This window comes from Rutidosis leptorrhynchoides, chromosome 2 (assembly GCF_046630445.1).
Source record: "Rutidosis leptorrhynchoides isolate AG116_Rl617_1_P2 chromosome 2, CSIRO_AGI_Rlap_v1, whole genome shotgun sequence".
In the NCBI taxonomy this organism is placed as follows: Eukaryota; Viridiplantae; Streptophyta; class Magnoliopsida; order Asterales; family Asteraceae; genus Rutidosis; species Rutidosis leptorrhynchoides.
Genome location: NC_092334.1, coordinates 59,257,982 through 59,275,441, shown reverse-complemented (window position 1 = coordinate 59,275,441; position 17,460 = coordinate 59,257,982).

Sequence of the window (17,460 nt, the reverse complement as noted above, 5' to 3'; positions counted from 1 at the left end):
ATGTAACTTATAATTAATAATTTCAATCATGTCGTTTTCATGTGAATAGTAAATGAATTAATTTCGTTTCATTTACTATTCAATGAATAGTAAATGAATTAATTTAAATTCAACTATTTAAGCTGCACGTTGTTGTATGTTGTGCTTTACAAATTGTACATTTTTAATTTAACTTCATTTCTTTAAAAAAAATACAAAAATTATATCATAAAAATAAAACGATTATATACGTAAAATTTTTAATTTGAAATTGCATCATTCAATAATAAATTTTTATCATTTCGTATATAAATATTATAAGATTTAGTTTTCTAGAACTAATATATTGAAAATTATTTTATTAAGAGGTTATAATAATAGAAAATCATTATATCAAAAAACGTCTTCATTTAAGAAAGTAAAATCATATATAAATCATGACGGGTTTGAATTTTAAATTATAGGTTGTTCGTGAATCGTAGGATAAAGTCCAATGGTTAATTAAATGTATGAAAAACATTTTAATGCAACACATCAATTTGCTTATCTTGCCGGAGTTATCAGAGTTTAATTTGATCAAAATTTCCGGGTCGTGACAGTACCTACCCGTTAAAAGAAATTTCGTCCCGAAATTTGAGTGGGGTTGTCATGGTTAACAATAAGAAAGTTTTCATGACGAATACGAGTTGAAGATTTGAGTCTTACCATCAGTGAGTAGTATGGATAAAACAATTCGTTTATGTGAAGAGTACGAGTGAAGCTATCATAAAATAGTGAAATGAGTAAATGTAGATTCGTCTTAACCGGTGACGTAATCACGGTTGATTTCTGAAATTCAAGGAAATTAAAGAAAATCTTCAAAATCTAAATAAGATTTGATTCTTCGGTGATTAAGGAAATTATGATTTTTTTTGATTAAATGCGTAATCTGCCTCGATTGCTATGTCCGTTATTTCGCTATAAATCAACCTCTTCAGTTCCATTATTTTCACCACTCCTACATCTTCTTCCTCATTTCATATTTTCAAAAGATTGTGAAAATGCTTCATCCGGTTCTAATCCTTGATCTCATTCTGACTATCACCACAATCATCCTTCTATTCCAACTCCCACTGGAGGAATCTGTTTACTTCTACTTCGCTCTTGGGGTAGTGGTTTTCATAATCCTTCCTTGCATTTGTCTTTCCATAATTATTGACATCTACGGTTAATGATCTCTTCTATTTACTGTGATTTATACTCCTCTTTATATTTCGAAGCTTTGTGTTATTTTTTTCACTTCTCGACTTTGTGTGAAGCAAGTAATGGTCCAGAATTTGTAGGTATGAAGTTTCAGATGAACATAACTAATGTTCTAAGAAAGAAATGGTAATAGCATGATCTGACTTGTTAAATTACAAGAAAATCACGGAAAATACCGAATCATCAAGAAAAATATTTTCTTGATATGTTTAGAGATTAAATAGAATGAAAGAGTTATGTAACCTGGCACATGATAAGGATATGATCTGCGAACCTTTATCACGTTCCATTAGAAACTCAGCATGACTTACTGTAATATAACCATGTTGGTCGGGCGTCATTATATTATATTAACTCATGCTTCAATTCCCAACACTTCTCCAGAAACATTCATAATCTAAACTCGAAGGTTTCAGAAGTTTAGAAACTAAAACAGTTTCCTTTATGATGTAACACAGATAGCGCAAAGAGATAAATAATCTAGGGCAATGATAGCTATGAAGATATCTTTAAAATATCTCGAGGATATTTATACTGAAAGATACGATGGTATTTTATAATTTTAAAATATCTAGAATCAAAAGATGATGCAGAAAATTTGTCTGCAAAGGTTTAGAATAAGGAGCAAGGTGTTCGCTAAAGACTTCAGCAGACACTGAATCATTTGGATTCTTTGAAGGCAGGTTTAGTCTTTGTGATTTGTCCACGGCCTCCTTCATGGTTTGCTCAACCGTTATTCAGTACCAAATTTTCTCATTTTTCCGAGCTTTTTCAACACGCTATTCTTTATTATCAAACTTTAGACTGTTAAGGTCGTTTACAGTTTTTGCTATTTCATCAACTTTTTCAAAATTACGAGGAATGATTCATAAATTGAAGTGCTTTTCAGAAATTCACAATTGAAGTACGTAAGCCTAGGAGATAGAAGTTATATGTATATATATAACTGTTGATGCTGCGAAATTCGAATATGATGATTGATGCTTCCCGGTATTTGGTATGGCAATTATCGTTAGAAGATGTAGACGAGTACATGATAGGGTTTCAATGAATAAATATAGTGATTTTTCGGAGAGACTTAGGTCACAGATTAAAGAAGTTGCTGGTACGTTTACTGTTAATATGGTGGAATATAAAAGGTTCCCCGGTAACAAGAACGTATATATCAAGGTTATAATAAGGCTGATCTGAAAAGCCGAAGTTGACTTGTTGGAAGGGTGATAACACTGGGTACCTTAAAAAGGAATTGCAAGGTTATTTTCGGTAATAACAATGCTAAAGGATCTAACACAGATACATGTTAAACTTTTACTTAGGTTTTGAGAGTTTTCAGGTGCATAACTATATGCACAAATATTTCTTTTCATAGATAACGTGTGGTTGGATCATCCTCTCGATTGTTTCTTATTTGAGGTGATTTCAAGAATCATGAAGGGTTTGAACGCAGATTGTAATCGTCAATATACATATGATGTTTTATAATCTTGAATGATACGAATATTTTTCCGGGTTTTATTAATAGAAGTGATGTTCTAGTATAGTTTTGAAGTCAAAGTATAGCTTTGAAAGATGTAGGGATCTAAGAGTGATGTCACCCGTTAAATCTTGACCTGAATTCTGTTTTATCAAAATCAGAATATGTAATTGAATTTGTATGAAATGATTGTGTATCGCTGTGAAGGTAGTGAGTATAGTTAATGATTTTTGAATCAAAATTGAAGAATGTACAGTGTAACATATTAATTGTGAACTTATATATTTCCCGGGTAATACCTACCCGTTAAAAATTTCACAAGTAATATTTTGTACAGATGAATTTTACTACAGTCTTTATGAAATATATATATATATATATGTATATTTTCTTCGGATGTAATACGGATTTAATGAGTTAATATACTATTAAACTCATTTGATTTTCGGCTGGAACTAGAAATGAATAATCTCTAAAACATTAGAGATTACATAATCTTGGGGGAGTATTTTACTAATGTAGTCAATACTTCATTATTTATTCTTACTGATATTCCTTGGTGAAGGATGTTGATGTTCGTGAAATTCTTGTGAACTTCGCAAGGTACGAATGATGTTTATAATTATATCTATGTAAAGACATATTAAACTTATATATTACAACTTGTCGAAATATAATCGAACAATTTATTTATTTATTTATTTATTTTAATTTGTAACTACCATTAGTATATACCATGATGAGACTTTTAAAATTTATTATTATTGAATATCTTAATAATATATTAAAAAAATCATAATTACTCTTAGCTTCATATTTTATTCTCATGCTCATTTTAAAAGAGATTGTTTAAGGACTACACATTCATTAAAATTTAATTTAATTGATCGATCAAGAATGAATTAAATGACGTTGGTGTGAAACTTGGATAAAGAAACTAAACTAAATATATAACGCATGTTTTACAAGAAATAGAGATTAAAAAAAATGGAGTATATATTAATGAAGTTTGAAAAGTAGTAAAGACAGTCCCACATCGCCATTTACCTATTTGTCCTACTAGTTCATGTTTTTATAAACTTGGAAGTATTCACCCTAACAAGTCATATCGATATTGGCCCATTTATAAAAGTGGGATAAAGTGCTTTTGTCATATTGCTATACTACTGTTACTATTATTATCCTAAAATAAAAAGATGAAACTAATTTCGTCTTTATTTGCAAAAAGTTCCGACATAAACCTAAATTTTATATATTCACCGATATGAATCAACTTAAATTACATAAACTAACTTTTGTTTATTTTGATACTTAGTTTGCTTTTCTTTTTCTTTACCTTATATTATTTTATTTATATATATAATATAACTATATAAGTGACAAATTAGAATGAACTACTTTTTATGTAGTAACAGTTAGGTAACTAGAGTAAACCGATCATTCCATTAAAGAAAGTATGTGATCATAAGCTTTCTATTTTAATACGTCTTCAATTTAAACTGATGCGTACAATCAGTATGAAAAAGATTTAAAGGGGTAAAAGAGGAATAGTAAAAATAAAATAAATTGTGGTATAAAATAGAGAAAAGCTAGGTACATTAACCTTGCTAGGTGGGAATTTAAAGTAAATGAACTCAAAAGATGATGACTAATTGGTTGGTCCATTCCGGTTGCACTGCTTTCGGAGCTCAGGTAGAAATCCATATCGGAATAGCTGTTGGAATCTGAGGAATTTGAACTAGTTGCGAGTTCTATCTTGTACGGTCAGATAAAGGATTTTTTGATATGAAATAGATTATAGCACTTAGATTGGTATTCTTCAATACACAATTTACATATGTATATATAATACCAAAATCCCATAAATTACAGAGGAATCTTCGGAAGATGTCAGGCAAAGTTTACAGTAACAGATATGCTAAGATATGAATTCGTCTGTACACTATCTATGCAATAAAAGCAGGAAAATATGTCTAGACTTAAGAATGATAAGCAAGTAATTTCCGACAAGAAATGATAAGCAAAAATCGGTAAAAACAAATATGGTCATAGTCCAGACTCACTAATGCATCCTAACAATTACCAGTTAAACACACTAATGCAAATTCTGGTTCCCTATGACCTCAAGCTCGGATACCAACTGTGATGACCCGTCCAAATCCATTTGGACGAATACATCATTCATCGATTTCATAGTGAGGTACTGACCTCTATATGATACATTTTGTAAACATTGCATTCTTTTGAAAAGGTACACCATAAATGAATATATAAATCCAAGGTTTTCGACGTCTGATGATTTCTACGTATATAATAGTTTTTAACAATACATCTGTAGTGACCCGAACTTTTTCATGTTTATATATATTAAATGAAATTGATATTTACATAATTAAGTGTTTCCAACATGTTAAGCAATCAAACTTGTTAAGACTTGATTAATTGAAATAGGTTTCATATAGACAATTGACCACCCAAGTTGACCGGTGATTCACGAACGTTAAAACTTGTAAAAATAATATGATGACATATATATGATTATATATATAGTTAACATGATATTATGATAAGTAAGTATCTCACTAGGTATTTTAACAATGATTTATATACATAAAATTGAGTTTATTGAATTAAGAAACTCGAAACGATATATATAACGATTATCGTTATAACAATGTCTTACTAAATACATATGAATCATATTAAGATATTGATACACTATGTTTAATCATGATAAATGATAAGTAAACATGTCATTAAGTGCATTAACAATGAACTACATATGTAAAAACAAGACTACTAACTTAATGATTTCGAAACGAGACATATATGTAATGATTATTGTTGTAACAACATTTAACTGTATATATATCATACTAAGATATATTAATATATCATAATATCATGATAATGTAATAATTTAACATCTCATTAGATATAATAAACATTGGGTTAACAACATTTAACATGATCGTTAACTTAAAGGTTTCAAATCAACATTTACATGTAACGACTAACGATGACTTAACGACTCAGTTAAAACGTATATACATGTAGTGTTTTAATATGTATTCATACACTTTTGAAAGACTTCAAGACACTTATCAAAATACTTCTACTTAACGAAAATGCTTACAATCACATCCTCGTTCAGTTTCATCAACAATTCTACTCGTATGCACCCGTATTCGTACTCGTACAATACACAGCTTCTAAATGTATGTACTATTGGTATATACACTCCAAAGATCAGATCTTAGCAGCCCATGTGAGTCACCTAACACATGTGGGAACCATCATTTGGCAACTAGCATGAAATATCTCATAAAATTACAAAAATATTAGTAATCATTCATGACTTATTTACATGAAAACAAAATTACATATCCTTTATATCTAATCCATATACCAACGACCAAAAACACCTACAAATACTTTCATTCTTCAATTTTTTCAGCTAATTGATCTCTCTCAAGTTCCATCTTCAAGTTCTAAGTGTTCTTCATAAATTCTACAAGTTCTATTTTCATAAAATCAAGAATACTTCAAGTTTACTAGCTCACTTCCAATCTTGTAAAGTGATCATCCAACCTCAAGAAATCCTTGTTGTTTACAGTAAGATATCATTCTAAATCAAGGTAATACTCATATACAAACTTTTATTCAATTTCTATAACTATAACTATCTTAATTCGAGTGATAATCTTACTTGAACTTGTTTTCGTGTCATGATTCTACTTCAAGAACTTTCAAGTCATCCAAGATCCATTGAAGCTAGATCATTTCTTATTACTTCCAGTAGGTTTATCTACTAAACTTGAGGTAGTAATGATGTTCATAACATCATTCAATTCATACATATGAAACTATCTTATTCGAAGATTTAAACTTGAAATCACTAGAACATAGTTTAGTTAATTCTAAACTTGTTCGCAAACAAAAGTTAATCCTTCTAACTTGACTTTTAAAATAAACTAAACACATGTTCTATATCAATATGATATGCTAACTTAATGATTTAAAACCTGGAAACACGAAAAACACCGTAAAACCGGACATACGCCGTCGTAGTAACACCGCGGGCTGTTTTGGGTTTGATAATTAAAAACTATGATATACTTTGATTTAAAAGTTGTTCTTCTGGGAAAATGATTTTTCTTATGAACATGAAACTATATCCAAAAATCATGGTTAAACTCAAAGTGGAAGTATATTTTTCAAAATGGTCATCAAGACGTCATTCTTTCGACTGAAATGACTACCTCTTATAAAAACGACTTGTAACTTATATTTCCGACTATAAACCTATACTTTTTCTGTTTAGATTCATAAAATAGAGTTCAATATGAAACCATGGCAATTTGATTCACTCAAAACGGATTTAAAACGAAGAAGTTATGGGTAAAACAAGATTGGATATTTTTTGATTGTTGTAGCTACGGGAAATATTGTAACAATTCTATACAAATCATATCCTAGCTAACTTATATTGTATTATACATGTATTCAAATATATTATGTAATCTTGGGATACCATAGACACGTATGCAAATGTTTTGACATATCGTATCGACCCATGTATATATATATTATTTGGAATAACCATAGACACTCTATATGCAGTAATGTTGGAGTTAGCTATACAACGTTGAGGTTGATTCCAAAAATATATATAAACTTTGAGTTGTGATCTAGCCTGAGATGTGTATACACTGGGTCGTGGATTGATTCAAGATAATATATATCGATTTATTTCTATACATCTAACTGTGGACAACTAGTTGTAGGTTACTAACGAGGACAGCTGACTTAATAAATTTAAAACAGTAAAACGTATTAAAAATGTTGTGAATATATTTTGAACATACTTTGATATATATGTACATATTTGTTATAGGTTCGTGAATCGACCAGTGGCCAAGTCTTACTTCTCGACGAAGTAAAAATCTGTGAAAGTGAGTTATAGTCCCACTTTTAAAATTTAATATTTTGGGATGAGAATACATGCAGTTTTATAAATGTTTTATGAAATAGACACAAGTAATTGAAACTACATTATATGGGTGAATGATCGAAGCCGAATATGCCCATTTTGCTTGGTAACCTAAGAATTAGTAAACTGATCTACTAATTGACGCGAATCCTCAAGATAGATCTATTGGGCCTAACGAACCCCATCCAAAGTACCGGATGCTTTAGTACTTCGAATTCGTTTAAACCATGTCCAAAGGATTTCCCGGAATGATAGGGGATATTCTTATATGCATCTTGTTAATGTCGGTTACCAGGTGTTCACCATATGAATGAATTTTATCTCTATGTATGGGATGTATATTGAAATATGAAATATTGTGGTCTATTATTATGATTTGATAATATATAGGTTAAACCTATAACTCACCAACATTTTTTGTTGACGTTTTAAGCATGTTTATTCTCAGGTGATTATTAAGAGCTTCCGTTGTTGCATACTAAAATAAGGACAAGATTTGGAGTCCATGCTTGTATGATATTATGTAAAAACTCCATTCAAGAAACTTATTTTTGATGTAATATATTCTTATTGTAAACCATTATGTAATGGTCGTGTGTAAACGGTATATTTTAGATTATCATTATTTGATAATCTACGTAATGCTTTTTAAACCTTTATCGATAAAATAAAGGTTATGGTTGTTTTAAAAATGAATGCAGTCTTTGAAAAACGTCTCATATAGAGGTCAAAACCTCGCGACGAAATCAATTAATATGGAACATTTATAATCAATATGAACGGGACATTTCAGTTGGTATCCGATCGTTGGTCTTAGAGAACCAGAAAATTGCATTAGTGTGTCTTACCGAGTTTGTTAGGATGCATTAGTGAGTCTGGACTTGGAGCTTATTTTTCTTCAAAAACGATTGCTTAACATTTTTTTGTTGGAAACTATATATTATTAACATGTAAATATTATGTGATATATTAATCTCTTAACGTGTTTGATATTGTGTGATAGATGTCTACCTCTAGTACAAATCCCATTGATTCACCTAATAATAATGAAGAGTCGAATATATTTTGGGAAGATTCACAAATTCCCGAAGAGGAGGAACCGGAAGAGGAGGAACCGGAAGAAGAGGAACCAGAAGAGGAGGAATCGAAAAAGGAGGAACCAGAAGAAGAAGAGGTTCCGGAGGAAGAAATATTGATACCTATAGTAAATCGATTAAATAAAAGAAAATCCTCAACCAACGGACCAAAGTTAATAATGGTCAATGGTGTTTCCGCCGAGGAAGCAAAATATTGGGAAGATTACCAATTTTCTGATGAATCGGATCCCGATGAGGATTCCGATGATGTTATAGAAATTACCTCGACCCAATTTAATAAAGCGAAAAATAATAATAAGGGAAAAGGTATAAAAATAGAGAAACCCGATTCCAACTCCGATGAACTTTATATGTATCGGCAACATCCGTATTTCCTAAAATGTAACAATGACCCGGGAACCTCTAAACCACCAGGTTTTTCTAAACCATTATGGAAAACGACGGCTCGTATTAGAGGAACACCATATATTCCTAGAAAATTAGGAAAACGAAACAAGTCCGAAGAAGAAGAAACCAGTGATTCAGATTAGAGGGTTGTAATCATGTTGTATATTATATGTATTGTATTGTGCTTGTACTTTTATGTTCTATGTAAAAATTGCTTGTATTGTTTGTTAATTATCTTTTACGAATCTAATCCTTGTCTATTTTACATTATAAAAACAAATTGGACGTTAAGGGTAGACAACCGAATATTTTAGAAGATCTACCAGAGGATATGATTGAGAAAATCTTGTCTAGAGTCGGTCAGAATTCATCAGCACAATTAATTATGGCAAAATTAACTTGTCAAACATTTGAAAGACTTTCCAGAAATGCCTTAGTTTATAAAAGGCTTTCCTTTGATAGGTGGGGTATATCACATTGGGGAGACCGTAAGTTACACCGTGTTTTCTTTAAAACGTTAAATGTGGGGAACCCAAATGCAATTTTACGCTACGGGTTAAGAACCTATTTTGACTCAACATATCCCAACATAGGATTTCGTGAATTAGAAAGAGCTTCTAACATGTAACATAAAGAAGCATGTTATGCTTACGGGTTAGTGATGTTCGCTTCTTACCAAAGTGAGAAAAAGAACATCGGATTGCAACTTTTAAATAAAACCTTCCCACAAGTGACGGATTCAGTAGTTGGGGTGAGAAACAAGGTTTTTAGATTATTACGGGGCTGTTAGACATTACGAAACCCTCGTCCTTTTGACGACATTACAACATGCTGCCTAGCCAATGGTCATAATGGTTATTTTCCACAAGACCAAGGATGGGAAGTCGTCTTAGTAAAACCAGAATGCATGACTTGTTTCTGGACTTATGAATTACGTGTCTTTATTTCCTTTGCTGAACAACTTGCGTATTAACTAGATTTATCTTCAAAACTGTCCTGTACCATAGTGTACTATATTTCATGTTATATGTAATATAGCGAAGTTGTAAGTTTGAAGAATATTTGTATGTGATATATTATTATAATCAGTTTTTCATATAGAATTGTAGTAGTTAAATTGTATATTAGCTACTAAGTATGAACTTAACGGGTAGGTAGTACCCGAATTTAAACTTATAAAACGCTAATATGAAGAAAAAGCTTTTATAAATGAGTTCATATTATGCTACGAAATACTATTGACTACTCTTAATATTCTGTATGATTAACTCGATTCAGTTGGCTATTTTGAAGGAAATGGCACCGACTACTCGACACACCATGAATATGAGCGGAGAGGAATTTCATACCTTTTTTGCTGCAAACATAGCCACAGTACAGGCTGAGCTACATACCAACAATAACTCTGAATCTAGCAATGCAGCTAATGGCGCAAGAAATCGTGTAGGATGCTCCTACAAAGAATTCACTGCCTGCAAACCTTTGGAATTTGATGGAACCGAAGGACCAATTGGATTGAAACGGTGGACCGAGAAAGTCGAATCAGTGTTTGCCATAAGTAAGTGTACTGAAGAGGACAAAGTTAAGTACGCTACACATACCTTCACAGGTACTGCGTTAACGTGGTGGAACACCTATCTTGAACAGGTAGGACAAAATACTGCTTACGCACTACCGTGGTTGGCATTCAAGCAATTGATGAATGAGCAGTACCGTCCTAGAAACGAAGTCAATAAACTCAAGGCAGAACTTAGAGAGTTACGAACACAAGGGTTCGACGTTACCACATATGAACGACGATTCACAGAGTTGTGCCTATTGTGTCCGGGAGCATTCGAAGATGAAGAAGAGAAGATCGACGCGTTTGTAAAAGGGTTACCAGTAAGGATTCAAGAAGATGTGAGTTCACACGAGCCCGCTTCTATACAGAAGGCAAGTCGAATGGCTCATAAACTCATAAATCAGATTGAGGGAAGAATTAAGGAGCAGGCGGCCGAAGAAGCCAACACGAAACAACTCAAGAGGAAGTGGGAGGAAAACGGTGACAAGAGTCACCAGTACAACAACAACAACAATTACAACCACAATCGCAACAACTATCCCAACAACCGCAACAACAATCGCAACAATAACCGCAATCCTAACAATAAATACAACAAACATCCCAACAACAACAACAACTACTACAACAACCGTTTCAACAACAATAACAATCCCAACAACAACCTCAATAACAACAGCGGCAACAAAAACCAAAAACAGCCATGTCATAGGTGTGAAGAAAATCATCAGGGGTTTTGCACGACATTTTGCAACAGGTGTAAAAGAAATGGTCATAGCGCGACAAAATGTGAGGTCTACGGACCAAAGTTTAACAGAACTAAAGGAACAAATAATGTCGGAACAAGTAATGTCGAAACGAATAGTGTTGGAGCAAGTAATACCAACACTGTCTGTTATAAATGTGGAAAACCGGGCCACATTATTAGAAATTGCCCGAATTAGGGGAATACTAATGGGCAGGTCCGTGAATAGTTTTCAATATTAATGCGGCAGAAGCACAGGAAGACCCGGAGCTTGTTACGAGTACGTTTCTTATTGATGATAAATCTGCTTATGTTTTATTTGATTCGGGTGCGGATAGAAGCTATATGAGTAGAGAATTTTGTGCTAAATTAAGTTGCCCATTGACGCCTTTGGATAGTAAATTTTTACTCGAATTAGCAAACGGTAAATTAATTTCAGCAGATAATATATGTCGAGAGAGAGAAATTAAACTGGGGGATGAAACGTTTAAAATTGATTTAATACCAGTCGAGTTAGGAAGTTTTGATGTAATAATTGGCATAGACTGGTTGAAAAATGTGAGAGCAGAGGTCGTTTGTTACAAAAATGCGATTCGCATTATGCGTGAAAAAGGAAAACCTTTAATGGTGTACGGAGAAAAGAACAACACGAAATTAAATCTTATTAGTAGTTTGAAGGCGCAAAAACTAATAAGAAAAGGTTGTAAAGTCATTCTAGCACACATCGAGGAAGTTAAACCTGAAGAAAAGAACATCAGTGATGTTCCCGTCGCAAAAGAATTTCCCGATGTATTTCCGAAAGAATTACCGGGATTACCCCCACATCGATCCGTTGAATTTCAAATAGACCTTGTACCAGGAGCTGCACCAATAGCTCGTGCTCCATACAGACTCACACCCAGCGAAATGAAAGAATTACAAAGTCAGTTACAGGAACTTTTAGAGCGTGGTTTCATTCGACCAAGCACATCACCATGGGGAGCTCCTATTTTGTTTGTCAAAAAGAAAGATGGTACATTCAGGTTGTGTATCGACTACCGAGAGTTGAACAAACTTACCATCAAGAACCTCTACCCACTACCGAGAATCGACGACTTATTTGATCAACTAAAAGGCTCGTCTGTTTATTCGAAGATCGATTTACGTTCTGGATATCATCAAATGCGGGTGAAGGAGGATGATATTCTAAAGACTGCTTTTAGGACGCGTTACGGTCATTACGAGTTTATGGTTATGCCGTTTCGATTGACTAATGCACCAGCTGTGTTCATGGACCTCATGAACTGAGTGTGTGGGTCATATCTTGACAAGTTTGTCATTGTTTTCATCGATGACATACTTATTTACTCGAAGAATGATCAAGAGCACGAAGAATATTTGAGAAAAGTGCTAGAGTTGCTGAGAAAAGAAAAACTGTACGCTAAGTTTTCAAAGTGTGCATTTTGGTTGGAAGAAGTTCAATTCCTCGGTCACATAGTGAACAAAGAAGGTATTCAGGTGGATCCAGCAAAGATTGAAACTGTTGAAAAGTGGGAAACCCCGAAAACTCCGAAACACATACGCCAATTTTTAGGACTAGCTGGTTATTACAGGAGATTCATCCAATATTTTTCTAAAATAGCAAAACCCTTGACTGCATTAACGCATAAAGGGAGGAAATTTGAATGGAATGATGAACAAGAAAAAGCGTTTCAATTGTTGAAGAAAAAGTTAACTACGGCACCTATATTGTCATTACCTGAAGGAAATGATGATTTTGTGATATATTGTGATGCCTCAAAGCAAGCTCTCGGTTGTGTATTAATGCAACGAACGAAAGTAATTGCTTATGCGTCTAGACAATTGAAGATTCACGAGCAGAATTATACGACGCATGATTTGGAATTAGGCGCGGTTGTTTTTGCATTAAAGACTTGGAGGCACTACTTATATGGGGTCAAAAGTATTATATATACCGACCACAAAAGTCTTCAACACATATTTAATCAGAAACAACTGAATATGAGGCAGCGTAGGTGGATTGAATTATTGAATGATTACGACTTTGAGATTCGTTACCCCCGGGAAAGGACAATGTAGTAGCTGACGCCTTGAGCAGAAAGGATAGAGAACCCATTCGAGTAAAAGCTATGAATATAATGATTCACACTAACCTTACTACTCAAATAAAGGAGGCGCAACAAGGAGTTATAAAAGAGGGAAATTTAAAGGATGAAATACCCAAAGGATCGGAGAAGCATCTTAATATTCGGGAAGACGGAACCCGGTATAGGGCTGAAAGAATTTAGGTACCAAAATTTGAAGATATGAGAGAAATGGTAATTAGAGAAGCTCATAAAACCAGATACTCAATACATCCTGGAACGGGAAAGATGTACAAGGATCTCAAGAAACATTTTTGGTGGCCAGGTATGAAAGCTGATGTTGCTAAATACGTAGGAGAATGTTTGACGTGTTCTAAGTGAAATGTCCCGTTCATATTGATTATAAACGTTTCATATTAATTGATTTCTTTGCGAGGTTTTGACCTCTATATGAGACGTTTTTCAAAGACTGCATTCATTTTTAAAACAACCATAACCTTTATTTTATCAATAAAAGTTTTAAAAACATTACGTAGATTATCAAATAATGATAATCTAAAATATACTGTTTACACACGACCATTACATAATGGTTTACAATAGAAATATATTACATCGACATATGTTTCTTGAATGCAGTTTTTACACAATATCATACAAACATGGACTCCAAATCTTGTCCTTATTTTAGTATGCAATAGCGGAAGCTCTTAATATTCACCTGAGAATAAACATGCTTTAAACGTCAACAAAAATGTTGGAGAGTTATAGGTTTAACCTATATATATCAAATCGTAACAATAGACCACAAGCTTTCATATTTCAATACACATCCCATACATAGAGATAAAAATTATTCATATGGTGAACACCTGGTAACCGACATTAACAAGATGCATATATAAGAATATCCCCATCATTCCGGGACACCCTTCGGATATGATATAAATTTCGAAGTACTATAGCATCCGGTACTTTGGATGGGGTTTGTTAGGCCTAATAGATCTATCTTTAGGATTCGCGTCAATTAGGGTGTCTGTTCCCTAATTCTTAGATTACCAGACTTAATAAAAAGGAGCATATTCGATTTCGATAATTCAACCATAGAATGTAGTTTCACGTACTTGTGTCTATTTTGTAAATCATTTATAAAACCTGCATGTATTCTCATCCCAAAAATATTAGATTTTAAAAGTGGGACTATAACTCACTTTCACAGATATTTCCTTCCTCGTAAATAAGACTTGGCCACGGATCGATTCACGAACCTATACAAATATGTACATATATATCAAAGTATGATCAAAATATAATTACAACCATTTTTATTATGTTTTAAAGATTTGAGTGTATTAAGTCAGCTGTCCTCATTAGTAACCTACAACTAGTTGTCCACAGTTAGATGTACAGAAATAAATCGATATATATATTATCTTGAATCAATCCACGACCCAGTGTATACACGTCTCAAGCTAAATCACAACTCAAAGTATATATATTTTTGGAATCAACCTCAACCCTGTATAGCTAACTCCAACATTACTACATATAGAGTGTCTATGGTTGTTCCAAATAATATATATACATGGATCGATATGATATGTCAAAACATTTTCATACGTGTCTATGGGATCCCAAGATTACATAATATATTAGAATACATGTATAATACAATATAAGTTAGCTAGGATATGATTTGTATAGATTTGTTAAACATTTTCCGTAGCTAAAAAGATCAAAAATATCCAATCTTGTTTTACCCGTAACTTCTTCATTTTAAATCCGTTTTGAGTGAATCAAATTGCTATGGTTTCATATTGAACTCTAATCTAAGAATCCAAACAGAAAAATTATAGCTTTATAGTCAGAAATTTAAGTTACATGTCAATTACTAAAGAGGTAGTCATTTCCGTCGAAAGAACGACATCTTGATGACCATTTTGAAAAACATACTTTCACTTTGAGTTTAACCAAGATTTTTGGATATAGTTTCATGTTCATATGAAAAATCATTTTCCCAGAAGAACAACTTTTAAATCAAAGTTTATCATAGTTTTTAATTATCCAAACCAAAACAGCCCCCGGTTTCACTACGACGGCGTATATCCGATTTTATGGTGTTCATCGTGTTTCCAGGTTTTAAATCATTAAGTTAGCATATCATATAAATATAGAACATGTGTTTAGTTGATTTTAAAAGTCAAGTTAGAAGGATTAACTTTTGTTTGCGAACAAGTTTAGAATTAACTAAACTATGTTCTAGTGATTACAAGTTTAAACCTTCGAATAAGATAGCTTTATATGTATGAATCGAATGATGTTATGAATATCATTACTACCTCAAGTTTTTTGAATAAAACTACTGGAAATGAGAAAAATGGATCTAGCTTCAAAGGATCCTTGGATGACTTGAAAGTTCTTGAAGCAGAATCATGACACGAAAACAGTTCAAGTAAGATTTTCACTCGAAATAAGATTGTTATAGTTGTAGAAATTGAATCAAAGTTTGAATATGAATATTACCTTGAATTAGAAAGATAACCTACTGTAAATAACAAAGGTTCCTTGATCTTAGATGATTACTTGGAATGGATTAGAAAGCTTGGAAGTAAACTTGCAAACTTGGTAGTATTCTTGATTTTTATGAAACTATACTTATGGAATTTATGAAGAAAACTTAGAACTTGAATATGAAACTTGAGAGAGATCAATTAGATGAAGAAAATTGAAGAATGAAAGTGTTTGTAGGTGTTTTTGGTCGTTGGTATATGGATTAGATATAAAGGATATGTAATTTTGTTTTCATGTAAATAAGTCATGAATGATTACTAATATTTTTGTAATTTTATGAGATATTTCATGCTAGTTGCCAAATGATGGTTCCCACATGTATTAGGTGACTCACATGGGCTGCTAAGAGCTGATCATTGGAGTGTATATACCAATAGTACATACATCTAAAAGCTGTGTATTGTACGAGTACGAATACGGGTGCATACGAGTAGAATTGTTGATGAAACTGAACGAGGATGTAATTGTAAGCATTTTTGTTAAGTAGAAGTACTTTGATATGTGTCTTGAAGTCTTTCAAAAGTGTAAGAATACATATCAAAACACAACATATATATACATTCTAATGGAGTCGTTAAGTCTTCGTTAGTCGTTACATGTAAGTGTTGTTTTGAAACCTTTAAGTTAACGATCTCAATTAATGTTATTAACCCAATGTTTATTATATCAAATGAGATGTTAAATTATTATATTATCATGATATTATGATGTATGAATATCTTTTAATATGATATATACATTAAAATATCGTTACAACGATAATCGTTACATATAAGTCTCGTTTCGTAATTCTTGAGTTAGTAGTCTTGTTTTTACATATGTAGTTCATTGTTAACACACTTAATGATATATTTAAATATCATTTTATCATGTTAAATATAGTGTATCAATATCTTAATATGATACATATGTATTTAGTAGACGTTATCATAACGATAATCGTTATATATATCATTTCGAGTTTCTTAACTTAGTAATCTCATTTCTTATGTATATCACACATTGTTAATATATTTAGTGAGATAATTACTAATCATAATCTTATGTCAACCATATATATATGTCTATATATACCACAACATGTAGTTTTTACAATTTTGTAACGTTCGTGAATCGCCGGTCAACTTGGATGATCAATTGTCTATATGAAACTTATTTCATTTAATCAAGTCTTAACAAGTTTGATTGCTTAACACGTTGAAAACATTTAGTCATGTAAATATCAATCTCAATTAATATATATAAACATGGAAAAGTTCGGGTCACTACACTAAGGTCAAAGCGGAGCATCAGAAACCATCAGGTCTACTTCAACAACCCGAAATCC